General features: G+C 46.2%; 1 long non-coding RNA gene across 1 annotated transcript; it reads left to right on the top strand.

The window, feature by feature from the left end:
* The first annotated feature begins 712 nt into the window (after nt 1–712).
* Nucleotides 713–12102, top strand: LOC110145447 (uncharacterized). Its single transcript, XR_002316214.2, has 3 exons — nt 713–795; nt 10253–10301; nt 11663–12102. It is a non-coding gene; the product is annotated as an uncharacterized lncRNA (long non-coding RNA).
* The last annotated feature ends 2795 nt before the right edge of the window (nt 12103–14897 follow it).

The following is a 14897-nucleotide window of genomic DNA, read 5'->3' as shown; positions in this document are numbered from 1 at the left end:
CTTGTGCAATGGAGTGTATTTGTTGAGAGAGGGCTGAAGCGGGTAGGGGGAGAAAGTGGTCAAAGATGTGGTTTCAGGAGACATCTAGTCTCAGCTGATCCCAAGGGCCGTGCTAGAGCATGGATTACACCTCAGAGTTTGTCCCCTCTTGAGGCCGAGGAGGCTGGGTTTGCCCTATATTAGTCAGCCATGGACCACGAGCAGCTCCAGGTGATTCACCTGGAGAAATCCTCCCTCACGATGAGGAGGCAGCTGTGATCCATTAGCATCCAACACTCTGGGAGAGGGGTACCACGCATATCTGCTGTACACCCCAACAGCCCACACACAATGAGGGAGAGGCAACGACCTGAAAAGAAATCAGGATGCTGGTTGCAGAAAGAGAAACAAAAACAGAAAACTGAAAAAAAGAAAAAGAAAAAAATTCACTACAAATGGTCAGTCCTGAGCCTGCTGTATGTATAGTAAGCATCAAATCAAGGTGACCATTCAATCCCTGGGTCTGGAAGACATCCTGGAGAAGGGAATGGCAACCCACTCCAGTATTCTTGCCTGGGAGAGCCCATGGACCGAGGAGACTGTGGGCAGTAGTTCTTGGGTGTCACAAAGGGTCGGACACGGCTGAGTGACTAAACAATGATTATTATGAGTGTAATGAGACATTAAAATGGAAATGGCAGCTGAGAGGCAGGGGTATAACAGATGGCACTTCCCGGAGCAAGGTGCAAGCCTGTGGTACACAATTTACAGCGGAGACAAAAACTGGCTGTCCTCAATCCCTCACCCGCACCGTGGGTGGGTTTTAAAGGACTGAGAGTGGTTGAGGTTAGGGGGGCAATTTTTGAAGAGAGTGGTTGGTGTGCTGTAAATCTTCCTCCCCTCAAAAAGGAGTAACGGGGACACTTCCTCTTTGTAGCACTGTGAGTAACTCCTCTTCAAGCTCAAAATGTATCTCCTACATTTCAGTGGACACAATAGGCTGCTGCTTGACCTCTGCCCATCCCGTTTAAAGGGCAATCTTTGTGCTGGCCAACTGCTTTGACCGTGGAAAACAGGAGCCGACTGATAGGAGCAAAGGCTCTGCTGTCTGCGGGGAGAGGGCACTCACGTGGGACAGCGAGAGAGGGGGCCAGCAGAGGCTTAGTTCGTGGTCTGTCCAACAGGGATTCCTGGTGGGCAAGCGACAGAGGGATGGAGGATGCCTCCAGCTGACGAGGGAGAGCCGCCAGGTGGTATGGAGTTACTTTCACCTTGCCAAGGACCTGCAGTTGAGCAGCTTCATAGGTGGGGAGGGCGGAGCAAGTCTCCCAAGGACTCACAGAGAGGCCCCATGCGGGAGTAGATGCCTGCCCAGTGCCCAAACTCAGCTACCTCGACAGGACTCATCAAGTAAGTCCTCTGATCCCTGCTCCATCCCTGGAAGGAAGGGAAATCAAGCTTGTCAAGTTCTGAGCAGAGTGGGAGGGGGTGATGTGTGAGGCGGAAGAGGCGGAAGATAAGGAGAGAAGAGACCAAATATGCTCCCTCCCCAACTGCAGCTTCCTGCTGACTTGTGACAAACCCAGACTGGGGTAGGGGCTGCAGGGAGATGAGTCCAGTGTGAAGAGGGGACAATTTGGGGCGGGGGATGAATGAGGCTATATTTGGTAACTGGAAGTAGTTTTAGGACTTTTTAGGAAAACTCATCACTAGCCCCACAGAACAAACAAAAAGGGAGAGGGGGGCAAAATTCAAGTTCCTTCCATGTTAATGCCTATATTATATGTTCCGTAACTTCCAATAGTGGCTACTTGAGGAAAGGCCTTGGAAACAACATTTCAGATATGTGGCCTTGGCAGATTGGGGCTTGAATATCAGGTCTGAAAGTCTCTTGCGAAAACCAAGTCCAGTCATTTTGGGGTGTGATGAACTTGAGCCCAGGGTCACCCAGTGCTGTGAGACTCAGGTTCCAACCTGGCCTGAACAGCCCTAAATCTGCAGAATGCCATCTCCAAAGGGTCTAGGCATTTCGATACACGCCATACCCCTCAGGTGAGAGAAGCGAGTGACCTAGTAGACAAATGATATCACTGAGGTCCCCAGACTGGAGTGGAAGAGGCCCGCCGGCTCTGGAGGCTCCTGACCTTGGATTCTCAAATCCTGGCCATGACCGGCCAGTCCCCATGGTGCCGCTCTGACCACAGGCTGTCGGCGAGGTCTGTGGGTTACGGCAGCTGGGCCACGGTGCTGTGGTGACATACAGGGCTTTCCAGGGAGGGACACTAAGTGAGCATAAGTGAAGCCAGAAGCCAAGGGAAGGATCTTCCAGGTCTCATTCTGTCCAGAACTGGAGGACCTTAGAGACCATCAGATCTCTAAGGACAGTGTATAAAGTAGGAGACTGAGGCCACTGTATGGTAGGGACTTAAAGGCTCAGTCTGGCCCAGGTATGAATAGACCGGATCCCTGACCACCCTCTGGAAGGCACCAGGAGGAGATGCCCTGGGGGTGGAGAGGAAAATTCTGGCTAAGGCACCAAGGAGGAGAAGTCGGGGCATGAGGGTGAGAAGGGGTGGATGTAGGAATTGTTCCATTTGGCGGTAATCACAGGGTGTGTGATGCAAGGGGGAGGCAGGCTGTAGGGCAGGTGTGGACAGGTGCTGCCGAAGGCTGCCTTCCACTCTGAGGAATCTGCACATCACCCTTCGGGCAAAGGTAAGTCCTGGGCAGGGGCGGGGAGTGCTGGCTGGGAGAGATGTAATAATATTAATAATAGCAAGTACTTGGTGAGTGTGCTCTATGTTCTGGGCACTGTTCAAAGCACTTTAACATGTATTACCTCAATTAATCCTCCCTTGACCCTGTGAGGTATGTACAGATATTAAACATCTAACAAATGGCTGAGGCACAGAGAAGTTAAGTCACTTCCCCACAGTTACCCTTGGTTGGAGTCAGGATTCCAACCTTCAGTCTAATTTGGAAACTTGCTAAAGCTGGCCCCACCACCCCCAACTGGGAGCAGGGTTAGAAGCATGTGGAATCTTCTCTATGAGCAAAGGCAGAATGACAATGATGGGGCCTTTGCAGAATTAGCCATGCAGAATTAGGAGGACCATGCAGAATTAGCCAGACTTTCTGGGTTGGAAGAATCACAGAATATAATGGGAGATCCTGGAGGTCAGCTGGCTTAACCTCCTCAAGTTTGCAGGTGAGGACACTGAGACTCAGGAAGCCAGGACGGATTCCCCCAAGGACATGCTGCTGGCTGCCTAAGCCAGGCTACATCCAGATGGCGGGACTGCAATGCTGGGAACTGATGTTCAGACATTAACTACACAAAACTTTCTGGAGCCAACGTGATATGCTGTAACAAAAGCCTTTAAAACAGGCATATCCTTTGATACTTTTAGGAATTTGTCATAATATGTATGCAAAGACATATGTAATAGAATGCTTTATTAATAATATTTATAATTACTATGAAAATTCCCAAGAATAGGGGGACTGGTTAAGTAAAGTTATGATACATCTGCTTGAATACTCTGAAGTCTTTTTTAAAAAAAAATCATGCTGTGGGTCAGGAGTTCTTAACCTGGGTACACGAATAGTCTTACGGGGGTATGAACCTCCTAAAATTGTGGGTGTTGTAAGCAAAAGTGGATTTTTCTGGGGAGTGGATTCATAGCTTGCTTAAGATTTTCAAAGGAACCTGTGACCAAAATTGGTGAAAAACATGTTACAGAAGAATACTGCAAAACCCCTATATTTTAAAAGGTATACAGCAGAGTATCAATGATTTCCAACTTATGGCCAACCTTATTTTCACTCTGCTCCTACTGAATTACTCCTCCAGACATTTGGCTCAGAAAATGTCAGTAGGTATCTCTAAAAGGACTTTTTAAAAAAGAATAGGCACAAAGTTATTGTCCTATCTAAAATAAACAACTAATGATAATTCTTTCTTATAAAATGTCCAGTAATGTAAATAATAATCATTGACCAAAAGAAAAAAAGAAAAAAAAATGCTTACAACCCATCACCAAGTGAGAAAAGTGAACAGGACAGGTTCTATGGCCCACTTTGAAAATCATTCACAAAATTATGGCAACATAGTTAATTTTGGGGTGGTAAAATTATGTGTTTTCTTCTTTTTCCTATGTTCTCTGTATTGCTTCCCCCCCGCCCTGTATTGTTTATTGAATTAAAAAATAAAAGGAAGTTAAAGAAGCTAGACTTCTTTTGAAAGTCTAAATCCCCTGACCCAGCACCCAAGTTTTAAGAGTTTATCCTCTTCCACCCGAGATGAGATGAGAAGTCTGGGGTCTTGGCCACAGTCTCGGGGGGGAGGGGAGGCTGTGGAGGGAGAGAGCAGGGACCTCTGACTTTCCCAGCCTTTTGAGAGGAAATGTAGAAGAGGAGGTTCTGGAACGTCTCTCAAACTCTGGTCCCTGACGTCCTGCCACCTCCCTCCTCTTACCTTCCAACTTTTATCAAACCTCACACGTTTGGGCCACTTTGCTGCTGGACTTGACAGACCAAACGAAACAGAGGCGGACGGCAGATAACCAGAGCCCTTTCTGGCCACACATAGGCCTGTTGGCTTGTTGGACCTGCAAGAGAAGGCGTCTTGTTTCCCCAACACATTCCACAGTCATGTCCCCAACTGCTCGGCCTCCTGGCCAGATCCCCCCAGCCTCCCAGGTCTTTCATGGTTGGGGACAAAAAAGGAATGAAAGACCTGACTGTAGGCTCGCCTTTCCAAAGCCGAAAGTCTCCATTTTACTGTGTGACCTTGGGCCAGTCTCTCTGCTCCCTGGGCCTGGGTTTCTGCATCTGGACAGGAAGATAGGTGATTTCGGAGCCGTCCGTTCTTCTCCCATCCACTTCGCTCTTTCATTCGGAATTCTTACATTTATCAGAAACAGGAAGTAGACCCACCACACCTCTAAACGTCAGCTTGGAATTTCATGGCTGCCTCCAGCCATGGTGTGAATACCAGTTGCTAAAACTTTTCTTGACAGAGAGTGAATAAGATGGACCTCATACCTCAAGACCCAGTACACACACCCACACCTTTGAAATAAAAGTTTCATGTAATAACATTTACCCTTCCTGTATGAGAAGCACCCTGGTATTTTTACTATTCTGTTCTCTCTCTCTCTCTTTTTTTTTTTCAAATTTCTGATAGCAATCCTTTAAGACATTTTCCCAGCCCATGAAACAGACTTTGAAAAAACTGATCCATGAAGCTCTGACCCCATTTCTGACAAGGTTGTATCAGTCCACACAAACACAAATGGATTCTATTTTTTTTCCAAATGGATTCTATATTTACTATCTTCAGTTACTGGGCTTCCCAAATTCGGAATGCCAACAATTCCCAAACAATCCCTTGGAATGTTTTTAAAAATGCAGATTCTGATTCTGTAGATCTGAGGCAAAGCTGAGACTTTGCATTTCTGACTACCCCCCAGCTGATTTCTACGCTCAGACAACAGATACCTCAGACATCCATTTCATTGGTCCAAGTATTCTTACCAAAGGGAAAACTCCTCCTCCCACCCCGGTATCTTTTCTTCCTCTCTCCCTCTCTCTTTTTTCCATCCTTTCATAAATGTGTTTGGAGAATTGACAGGTTCAAAAAATCACAACTCTGCCTCTTACCAGCTGGAGAACCTTGGGCAAGTTACTTAAATTTTCTGTGCTTCAGTTTATCTGCAAAATGTGAATACAAACTGTACTTTTTTAATAAAGTACTTTGAGATAATTGAGATAACCTATGTAAAGTACTTAATTCATTGCCTACCACATTATGAATGCCAAGTAAATGTTATTGTTGTTATTATATTTGTTGCCAAAGTTGAATTGGAACTTTTTTTTATTGACTGTCTCCTGTCACAGAAGTTATATTTTAAGTCCTATATTTAGTTTGGAATATGAATTATTTTTTAATTATAAAATACAATAAATAATACATTTGTGAAATTGAGGAAAAGCAAAGATATCATCCATAATTCCCAATGATTCTACCAACAATAATTTTAGGATGTCTTCTTTCATGCGCCTCTTTTATGGTTCTGATATTTAGTTGACACCTGAGTTCATCTTTCTCTTTTATAAACCCCAGTGAAATCACTTACTTTCATTTAGATATCAGTTCATGCTATTCATTTTGTCTTTAAAATAAAGCCTTTCTTATTTTGAAAAAAGCCCTAGTATGTTTAATCTTTAAATTTATTTTATTTTTTATTATTTTTTGGCCATGCTGTGTGGCATGTGGGATCTCAGCTCCCCAACCAGGGACTGAACCTCAGCCTCCAGTAGTGGAAATGCAGAGTCTTAACCCCTGGACCACCAGGGACGTCCCCCTGTATGTTTAATTTTATATTCTCCTTTTTACTCACCATTAGGCCATATCCACCTTTTCCCTAAAAATGCATTCTAAAAGTATAAATGGGAGTAGGTACAAAGTATGACTTTTGGAACCAAGGGTTGGATGCAAACCTCAAATCATTCCAAGGAACTTGGCTGAGGTCTGACTGTGCAATGCTAGACTTGGTGATGGACACACAACTTAGGACCATGCAAACACTCAGACCTTCAGGCCTGGATGATCCTTGGGGGCGACTAGGGCCTGGGATCACAGAATGAGGGTCACAGAGCTGAGATCAGAAAACGTGGCATTCCTTATGAAGGAGGCAGCAAGGGACTTAACTAAGATGGAGAATCTATTTTAGTTCCATTTTGCTAACTTGGGTGAGACTTTCTTTTAGTAATTCCATGTGCGAGATCTCTTCCTACAAGATTATTCCTTCAACCACATCTTCCTAAGCACCTACCATGTGATGGGGCTGTATTGTAAGATTAACTTCTGGGTAATCATATAGGTAGAGACTTCTCCTCAGAATTGTCTGTATTAAGTAAATTACCATTCATTCATCCAACAAATATTTCCTGAGTAAATTCTATGTGTAGGTACTGTACTAAGTACTGGGGATACGGTACTGAGTGGAACAGATTTGGCACCTTTCCTCACAGATGATAACCTCATTATGATGAATCATCTCTTTAGATGCAACCTGTGGCCCACCTGATGCTACCATTAAAACTGATGAACATGGACTCGGTAGCAGAGAGGTTTCTTAGTATATAGTGTTTGGGGGTGAGAGAGTGACAGAGTTGCATTGTTTGGGTGGCAGGTTATATTCTTTTTTTCATGAGAGTACATTATTGTTAAGATATTGTTGGAGAACATTTTTCCAAAGAGGAAATGCAGGTGACCAACAGGCATATGAAAAGACGCTCAAAATCACTAATCATCAGGAAAGTGAAAAATCAAACCACAATGAGCTATCAGCTCACACCAGTCAGAATGCCTCTTATCAAAAAGAACACAAATAACAAATGTTGCACAGGATGTGAAGAAAAGGGAACGCTTGTACACTGTTGGTGGGAATATAAATTGGTGCAGTCACTGTTGAAAACATGGTAGAGCTTTCTCAACAAACTAAAAATAGAACTACTATATGACCCAACAATTCCACTCCTGGGTATATATTAAAAAAAACCAAAAACACTAATTCAAAAAGATACATGCACCCCAATGTTCACATCAGCACTAAATATCATTGTCAAGATACAGAAGTAACCTAAGTGTCCACCAGATGAGTAGATAAAGAAGATGTGGTTATATCTATTCAACCATAAAAATGAATGATTTTTTGCCATTTACAGCAACATGGATGGACTTGGAGGGCATTGTACTAAGTGAAGTAAGTCAGACGGAAAAGATAAGATACTGGGGGTAGGGGTATGAGAGAGACAGGAGACGTATGTATACATATGGCTGATTCATGTTGTTGTCTGGCAGAAACCAACACAACATTATAAAGCAATTATCCTCCAATTAATAGTGTTTTAAAAAGATAAAGTGTATGATATCATTTATATGTGGAATCTAAAAAATACAACAAAGTAGTGAATACAAGAAAAAAAAGAAGCAGACTCAGATATATAGAGAGAAAAACTAGTGGTTATGGAGGGGATGGGCAGTCTAAGGGGTGGGGGTGGGGTAGGAAGTACAAATTATTGGGTTTACAATGGCCTTAAGGATAGACTGTACCACATGGAGAATATAGCCAATATTTTGTAATAACTATCAATGGACTTTTCAAAATTATATAAATTTTTTTTGTTTAAAATACTGTTGGAGAAATAAAAGTATTTTTAGCATTTTAACTATACCCTTGTGCGTGTGTGCTAAGTCGCTTCAGTCATGTCCAATTCTTTGCCACCCTATGGACTGTAGCCTGCCAGTCTCCTCTGGCCATGGGGGTTCTCCAGGCAAGGATACTGGAGTGCCATGCCCTCCTCTTCCTGACTCAGGGATCGAACCTGTATCTCCTGTGGCTCCTGCATTGCAAGCAGATTCTTTACTGCTGAGCCACTGGGGAAGTTCCCAACTGTACTCATACCCTTACTTACCCCCTAACACACACATCATTATAATGGTTAAAAACAAGAACTCTGGAATCAAGGAGACCTGGGTTTTAATTCTACTTCTCCAGTGTCCTAGCTGAGTGGCCTTGGGCATTAACTCCACATCTATAAAATGGAGTTAAGAGTGTTGCTCAGAGGATTCAACAAGAGTCTGTGTAGAGGGCATGGCCCTCTACTGAAGGTTAATGCCGTTGCCAATGCCATTAGTACAGCCAGACAGAAGGAGAGGGGCCTGGCTCATGGTTTCAGGAAAGAATTGCTTTGGCCACATTGTGCTGCACGCGAGATCTTAGTTCTCCAATCAGGGATTGAGCCCATACCCCCTGCATTGGAGGCCCAGAGTCTTAACCACTGTGGACTGCCAGGTAAGTCCCCAAAATTCACATTTGTGAACAGCAGACACCCCACTATCTTCTTTCTTAGGCTGTGCCATTTTGCTGGAGTCTTCAAAAATCTACTCTGACTGTTCTCTCTGGTACAAGGTGGGGACCGCCCCGCTCAGTTCCAGTCCACGGCGATAGCTGGGCTGCCTCAGGCAAGGACAACCCTAAACTAACATCAGATAGAGCAGCAGAAAGCTGTCAGATCAAGTGACAAGACATGGAGAAGAAAAACACACCTGTTTAAATGTCAAGCGTCCCAGTGACAAATATATCTGAGTTTATGCAATTACATTTTTTCCCTAGAGCAGAGAATGAAAAATAGAATGTCAGGGTTGGAAGTACCTTTAGAGATCATCAAATCCTACAGTTCTGTTTAACCAATTATTTCTTTTGGTGAATAATTTTTGGAGGTCCTACTGTCTGCCAGGTGTGTGCTGGGTGCTAAGGGTTAGAACAGGTGAACACAAGAGCCTTGTCTCCTTTGGGGATCTATAGGATTCTGTGGAGAAAGCTTACAGCCCAGGGAGCTTAAATAACCTGTTAGGATCAAGGAAGTTTTGAGTTTTCTTCCTATATTTTTCTATATCTTCTAAATTTTCCACAACAGACACTGTCATATTTAACTGTGTATGTATATTAACTTTGCTAGTCACACAGTTACCAAGACAAAGAATTGTTGTCATTAAATAGGTTATTCCTGAGTCTCTACCTGAGGGATGTAAGTCTAAAATATCCCTGGCTCCTGAATCAGAATTTACTAAAGGACTTTCTTGAAATGCAGATCCCATCCCATGTCCACTCCTCCTCTTCCCTGTGTTAGAAACCTGCTCAACAAGGGGAGTGTGATACCTACTAAACTTCGAGAATGAACGCATGAGTTTCAAGAAGAAAACAGCAATGATTTTTCTAAAAAAAAAAAAAAAAAAAAAAAACTGGCTCCAGAAGTTGAAATTAATGAGCTAAGTTCATGAAAACAGACACATTTATCTTTTATTGGAATAAAGTCAACTCTTCCTGTTAAGTTTTTCCTCTAGTGCCACAGCTAATTGCATCCATTATGTGTTCCTAACAGGTGCTATAAATCAGCGTGCCCCTGAGAGAGGGGAGTGCGACGTGGGGAGGGTCCGAGGGAGGGGGCAGTCTCCATCTCACAAAACGGAACACAAAACAAGCGGCGTGCTTCCTGGAGCAAGCAGCCCATAGCTCTCCTTTCTGTGTGCTTCTCCCCCCTGGAACGCTATTCCCCTCTCCCGGCTGCCCTGCCTGCCCGGAGCGGCCTGACAAGTTTTTGGGGTCCTACAAATCACAGCTCTGTCCCAACTCTCGAGCAGGCGTCCTTTACACTGCCCAGCCTTACAGTCCTCAGCATTTACAACCTCTCTCTTTTCCAGGTTATCATCATCTGTCAGATCTGAACTTAAACAACAAGAAACATGTCAGGTGAGTGCCTGGGAGAGACACTCGGCTGTTTACAAGAAATATTCCATTACAATCTGACGCAAAATGTTAGGATGCCTCTGCGCCCAGGTTCCCCTTCTCTGAGGGCAAACTGATTAGCATGTGGTTCCAACTGATGTTTATCCTCTCTGGCTCCATGGAGAATGCCATTGGAAAATCTCGGCTCAGTTGATGCCTGGTTGCCTGGTACATTCACATTCATCCAATTAGGATACCCAGTTTAAGACATAATGGGTTTCGGCAAGCTCCATAGACTGATCGGGTTTTACACACATGCACAGAAAGATTTGATTTCCTCTGCGGAATTTATGGCAGGGGAAAAGAGGTAATTGAATTAATTTCTGCTCTGGTTTCTAGGCTTTCCTCTCTGTTCTCTCTTTCTCCTGTCACCTTTGTCGTTGTTTTAAAAAATAGACTTTGGCAGGGTTGGGGGCTTGCTTACATAGATGAAAATGAATTTAAAAACCGGCAGCAGTTGGTTTGAGTTTGGGAGCTGGGTTTCACTGTGACTTTCTTGTTATTCTTTGCTCCATGCTCTGGATGGTCTGGGTAAGCTGATGAGGACAATCTTGTGTCCTGTGGTGTGTGTGTGGAGGGTGGGTGGGTGGGGGGGTAGTTATGTGTGTGTGTGAGGGGACAGGAGTGTCTCTGTGGCTAGACAGAGATGTTTATACCAAGAAAAGGCAGTCAAACTCAGACTTTCTGGAAGGAAACCTGCTCTAATATTTGATAATGAGATAAAACCAAAGCATCCTTCCCCTTTCACCAGTCACCGCACATGCCTCTTGCCTTTCTTTTCTGATTTCTGTTTTTTTCTATCATTCGCTTATCTCTCATCTCCCTGCTCCACACCAACGCACTGCTGCAGCAAGGCGGAACACTAGGGCAGAAAGAGGCTGAAACTGAGGACCAGGTTGGTAAGAAGATTGACAGTGACAGTGAAAATGATCAAGACTCTGTCTGCCAAGTTTGCAGGTTCCTATTCCACTCTCTCCTGATTTCCAAGGCAAGGCCCACTGATTCGTCACTGACTTTTAAAGGAAGGACTTCTCTCGATAAACTAAAGAGACAAAGAAAGACCCCTGAGAGATTTAGAAATTCAATGGGAAAAAAAACCAAAAAAACTACTAAGCACTTAAATTCTCTCCCAAAGGACTGGAGAGCCTGCCAATTCCCCAGCAACGCCAGTGCTAAGCATTTTCCCAGCATCAGCATTAAATCCCTTTTTTTGTTTTTCTCTTGTAAAGTGTGTTTACAATTGACCATTATGGGAAAGATGACAGATGTAGTCTGGCCCGGTTTAAAATAATAAGATTAATAATGATACCGTTTATTGCCCACAGGCTCGGGTTCTGAGCGCCTCTACGCAGAAAGAGTTGAGGAGCCCGGAATGTGTACCAGTAAGTGTAGCCAGCTGCTGATCTCTTCCTCCCAACCCAGTGCGGAAAGGCTTAGCATAGATGTTTCCAAGATTAATACCTCGGACTCCAAGCAGCTCTGAAAGTCCATCTCTGGCTCTAGTGCTGTCCGGGGCGGAGGAGAATGTGCAGATCCCAACACTCGTTAGAGCAAGGCCATTTTAGATTGGAAGGAAGCAGGCCTGAGGAAGGAGGGCTGTCCTCCCTGTCCCACCCGAGACCCCCGCGTTAAGGGAACCTGGCGGAAGAGCAGCGCTCTGTCCCCTCACCACTGCGGGCCCATGCTACCTCACACCAGTTCTTGATCTCCCTGGACGGACTAGGTTAATCTAACTGGGTTTTCTCTGCCTAATAAAGGTACTGCATTTCTGCCAACTAACGTTACTGCGTATACATCAGTGGCTTGCGAGGCAGGTGGCCGCGGCAGAACCGGTTGGGATGAGTTACCGCACCACCTCGGATTCTGGGATTCCCGCACTACTTTGCGGCTCTTCCTGCGCTTAACTGCGTCGCTCCAGAGCGCTCCTTTGCCTACCTTGAAGAAACGAGTGCAAAAGGCATAAGTTTTAAGTAGCTAAACGCCTCTCCCGGAGGCAGCAGCGCTTAGACAGACAAACTGGGAGCGGAGACCTTGCCTTACTCCCCGTGGGTATGCTGCCAAAGTGGCGCTTGATCGTTAGTGAAGGGGGAAAAAAAAAAAAAAGACGGAGCAATATGGCTCAGCCCGGGTTTGCAGAAGGAAGCAGACGATTGCTGGTGAAGGCCCCACGCGTCCAGGTCCGCCTGGACTACGCGGCTCCCCACCTCCGGCGGCCGCGGCGCCTGTCCCCCAGGATGTGCTCGCAGTTCCAGCCTCTAATCCTAGTCCTCAGCTGGCGCAGGCTGGCTGAAGGATAGCGCAACTATGCGGAGTGTGTTGACTCCATCCTCCAGGGGAATTCAGATTGGGCTGAAAGGAAAAAACTTCCCTGACCTGGGCAGCAGGAGTCGGTCGGTGAAACTGACCACGACACTGACCAGAGGTAAACCTCTCGGCATGAGACAGCCTGGCACCCCACGGATCATTCGGTTAGGGACTGGGGACAAGCAGCCCGCCACCACGAAACTTTCCAGCGTGGACTTAAAGAGAAAACCCGAGATGCCTAAAACAGACCGGTGCACAACAGAGCACTGTTCACTGTGAACCGACCACCTGAAACAGGTCGCGGTGAGGCTACCCTGAAATTAACCCGACTGGGTGAAAGGAACCAGAATGAAATCCACCTGCCTCCTAACACAGCCACTTAGCCACAGCAAGAGGCTGGAGCTGAGGCTGCAGACTGCGGCGGGGTGGAGCGGGGAGGGGGCTAGTCCTTGGGTGCTCCTGAGAACCTGACTGGTGCCGCTGCGGGGATTGGGGGAGGGGGTTGTCCAGTGCTTTTTAATTTACGACCGCCGCGCCCCAAGCTATCCCATAAATTTGGGGGCCGTTTTCACCAAAGCTGTGAGTTACGATTTTTCAAATAAATACATTTTCCAATCAGACGGGGTTCTGTTTAGGTTGAACGCGTCCTGAAGCAGACATCTCTCTGCGCGGAAAATACACAGAGGAGGAAGCGGAGCCGGGACGAAGCTCAGACGACATAAAAACTTGTGTAAACACGTTGTCATTTACGGACTTCGGAAGAGAAAGGGAATGGGAGAGGAAAATGTTTAATTCTCCCTTGAATCCTGGGGTTCCAGACCCGAGGGAAAACGTGGAAAATTTAATATTCTTTTTCCATAAGCTTGATTTGTGTTAGGCATTGGGCAATGGGCAGCATCAGGTTTACCTTAAATAGATTCCGTAATTTTGAGGCTGTTACAAACCTAAGAATGGACAGGGTTTCATTCCCCCACCCCCCATGCACACACACACCGCACAATCTTAGTTTTTCTTTAGGAAAGAGTGTGGGGGAGATAAACCAGAAGGGATTATTTTAGCAGCAAGGTCTCCGATTTCTAGCTGTGCGTCCCCATCCTCTAGGTCTGTTTTGCCACCTGTAAAACAAGGGGGACTGGACTAGGAATTAGAGCTCCCCTCCAACCCCGCCAGAGAATAGCATTCGCACATAATTTTGTGCACAGTTGCAGGAAGCTCGGGGGTTCTCGAAGCTAAACGATAGACAGTGGAATGTCAGCTGGTGGCTTGGACCCTCTCTGGCCAGTCCACACCTCATCCCAGGAAAGGGGGACATAAGAGGAGACAGAGGCTTCCGTGGAATCCAGGTCTCCCTTAGGTGACTAGGCTTCAGCTGCAAGTTTCTGCCACCCTTCGGCTGTGTGTCCTTAGGGAAGACCCTTCCCTTCTCTTGATAGGTTTCTCAGCAGGTTTTAACACGAAATCTCAGTAGTCTTGCTACTCTCACACACTGGTGAAGGCAAAAGCTCACCCCAGGAACATCTCGGGGATATAGACCCACCTTTCTGTCTCTTCCCTACCCCGATTGTTCCCCCAACCCCCCACACGCACCCCACTCCAGGGTTAACCCTGGGGAGCAGGTTGGGCCAGAGTGGAAAGTCCTAGACTTTCTAGATGCGGCAGAGAAATGTTTAAGGGATTTGCGCACTCAAACTGCGGGGTAAATGGCCCGCGGGCTGATTTATGGCGCGTTACTGCGCGACGCGATTCCTCAAGACAGCAAGAATATTTTACACCGCGCTAATATAAACAGGCGGCCGGCCGGGTCCTTTTTATGGAGTTCCTGTAATTACCCGGGCCCTGACAGGTCCTTGATTTACGGCCCTATTTAGATAAGGGGTCCGGTGCGGGGATTGCTGGTGGCGTCAAGGTCACGGAACGCAGCGGGAGACGGTTTTGCGGTAGGCGCCGCGGCTCAGGCTCTTCCAGGCCTGCCAGTCCCAGGGGCGGGAATAAGGGAGGAGTAGGGCGGGCCGGAGAAGGACTCCCAGGCGTCTGAGGCTTGAATACAGCCGGTCCACTGCACGGATGAGAGAACTGAGTCCTGGAGGAGGCGGTAACTACACCGCCAAACACTTCAGCAAATGAAATGCGGGTGGGTGAGATCCGGAACTGGAATTCAGGACTCTGGCAACATTATCCCCGACCTGTCGTTGTTCGGTATCCCCCATCTCCAGCCTCCTTCCTGACAGTGGAGTTCTGGAGGGTCGGTGGGGAAAG

Source organism: Odocoileus virginianus, chromosome 3 (assembly GCF_023699985.2).
Source record: "Odocoileus virginianus isolate 20LAN1187 ecotype Illinois chromosome 3, Ovbor_1.2, whole genome shotgun sequence".
In the NCBI taxonomy this organism is placed as follows: Eukaryota; Metazoa; Chordata; class Mammalia; order Artiodactyla; family Cervidae; genus Odocoileus; species Odocoileus virginianus.
The sequence above is the reverse complement of the archived record's forward strand: the minus strand, read 5'-3'. Positions and strand labels throughout refer to the sequence as shown.